Raw genomic sequence first — 2,860 nt, 5'->3', positions numbered from 1 at the left:
AACTGTGAACCACCACCACCACCATCGTTAGTCCTTACACCAAATGCAAGTCGAACCAAACGCACATGCACTCACATCGCCCGGCACATCAAAATCATCCACCCCTTTTTATGGGCTTTTGAGTTTTAGGCGTTTGCCGAGTGTAGCCCCTTTGGCTGTTGGCAATTGCTGTCGGACGAGTGGCTCAGAAATGACAGCAGTCTGAAGTTGGTTGCAGTTTTTTCATCTTTCCCTGTATTAGGGACATGGACCATGAGCAATTTTCAGTCATAGGCAGTAGTACCTGCGCAATTTGAAAAAATTCTTATTAAATATATCACTGAAATCATCAAAATACTAAATGTCGGGGCATACCGCTGTATGGGAGGTATGCGATATCGTGGGCCTATATAGAAAATTCTCTTCCAGGGGGTAAAGTAATCTTCATGGAGATTAATCGAGTGGAAGCCGGTTATTCAATATGTAAATATACAAGACTAGTGAAATAACAGGCTGACTGACTGACCGAGAATCAATGACCAGACGAAACGGCTGAAGCTAGAACCTTAAAATTTAGCACGAAGGCCTGTCTTGCTGCGTACGCGTGTGTATACGAGAAGTACTAAAAACTGGACAAACGAAATGTGCTTGAATTATGAAATTTGGAATTTGGTCATTGACGGATGGATGGCAGGATAGGAATTCCGATGAATTCCATATTCATATCATGTTTCTGGATGAGAAAAAATATAGCAAGTTGTTCCGTAGGTTATGAGGGATAAAAGTATAGAAAATTGTGACCCTTTGTAGGTGATGTGCCAGAAGGGGTGGAGCGGTATATTCAATCTTTACACCAGATCATGTGTTAATAACAAAATTTGGATGTGTGAAATTTGATTACAATCGGACTCTTATTTTACATTTTGAAAAAGTTATAATTATTAAAAATTTTGCCCCTTGTGGGGGAGGTACTTGGTGGAGTGGACCGATATGGCCCATTTTCACACTTAACCTAGCACTGATGCAAATATTGGGATTTGCACAGTTGGAGCAATATCGGAGTATCCTTTCTCTTTCTGTCCGGTAAAATATTCTCTTTGAAAATGTTGACCTTTTGTGGGTGAGGTACCAGAAGGAGTGGACCGATATTGCCCATCTCTGAACTTGATCTAGGTTTAAAAATAATATTACGATGTAACAATTTGGGAGCAAATCGGATACTTCCTTCGAGAGTTATCGTGTGCACCAACCGGACAGTGTGGCGGAGGAATGAGCGGATAAATAGTGATATACTTCAAACATTCTGAAACGGATTTGGTCCAAGGAGACCAAATGTGAAATAAATCACAGCATATTACAAAATTTCTGTTAACGCCACAGTTCGGCCATATTGGAATACTTCTTCAGATACCTCCCTCACAAGTATTCAAAATATTAAGAAAATGCAAATCTAATAAATCTAAATTGACTTAACGATTCATCTACCCTTGGTACGAAGGAGTTTTTAGAAATTCGTACTAGAATTGTACGAAAAGTATTAAAAGGTACTAAATATGGTACCCGTTGTATTTGAGAAAGCAGTGGACTTAAAACTTAAAAAAAAAAACGAAAAGTCCTAAAATGTACTACATTTGGTACCATTTCGTATCATGTGAACGGTTAGAGCTAAAAACTTGAAATTAGGAATGGGAATCAAGGTTGAGGAGTAGAGTCGATTTAAGGAGGTAGTTTTGGAAGTGCGTACTCATGTATTCAAAAAGTACTAAACGGTACTAAATTTAGTATAATTTGAATTTGGAGCAACGGATGGAGCTGGAAGCCTGAAATTTGAAACTAACATTAGTACTTTTCTGGTACTAAAGTTGGTACAATTTTGATTTGGGTGAACCAATAGAGTTGGAATCCTGAAATGTGGAAATAATATTACGCTTGCATTTTAGGACTTGGGTATGTAGCTAGTTTTCGAAATTCATACTTATGTGTATTAAATGGTACCAAATCTGGTATAAGTCAGATAGGGTTTGAAGTCTGAAATGTGGCTTCAAGGTTTTATATCTGGATCACTTTTTGTGTGATAGGGTTGTGTGATAGAGGTCGATTTCAAAATAGATATTAAAAGTGTCCGATTTTCTTCATTCACATCACATCTCAATAATATCGTCAATATAAGATCTGGTGTCAAAATATGGTCAACTTCAACTTTTGGTCAACTTCGCTTACCAAAGATTAAAGATATCCAAAAAAGCTAACTTAGACCAAACCATATGCTGAGGGGGATATATACCCTGACTGACGCCAAACTGACTGTTCCTTTCTAACTTTCCTCTTCATTCAATTATAATCCCTTGCGATTCATTTCTACCTAACTTTTTCATTTTCAAATGAAATTCAATTACAAATATTCCCAGAAAAGTCCGCCGAGTAAAAGAATTTCCAAAGCTTTTTGCAGAATTGTCGAAACATATGGCCAAATTCATAGCTAGCTCAGCCATAGGGGAATGAATCCTGTATTACATGAACAGCAATAAACACAGTCTGTAGCAAATCAAGTTTTGCTGCAACATTCCTTTGGACATGTGGAGCGATTTTGTGGAAATATGCTGCAATTCTGTAGTCAGGTAAAATTCGAAGGGTCGGCAGGCCAGTCAAACTAAGTGACTTATTGGAATCCCTGGTATAAGCAAAAACAACAAATAAAATATTCGAATAAAATCTAATATTGAAAAGAACCAAAGAGAAAATTATGGCATGTGCTCAAAATCGTGGCAACTGTCAAATAACGAGGGGAGATACATCCAACCACCACCACCACTACTGAAATCCGGTAAATTCCGAAAACAAACAACAACGGCATTGAATTCAATCGAAACGAATCGAATCA

The sequence above is a fragment of the Musca domestica genome, unplaced genomic scaffold (assembly GCF_030504385.1).
Source record: "Musca domestica strain aabys unplaced genomic scaffold, Musca_domestica.polishedcontigs.V.1.1 9, whole genome shotgun sequence".
NCBI lineage: Eukaryota > Metazoa > Arthropoda > Insecta > Diptera > Muscidae > Musca > Musca domestica.
The sequence above is the reverse complement of the archived record's forward strand: the minus strand, read 5'-3'. Positions refer to the sequence as shown.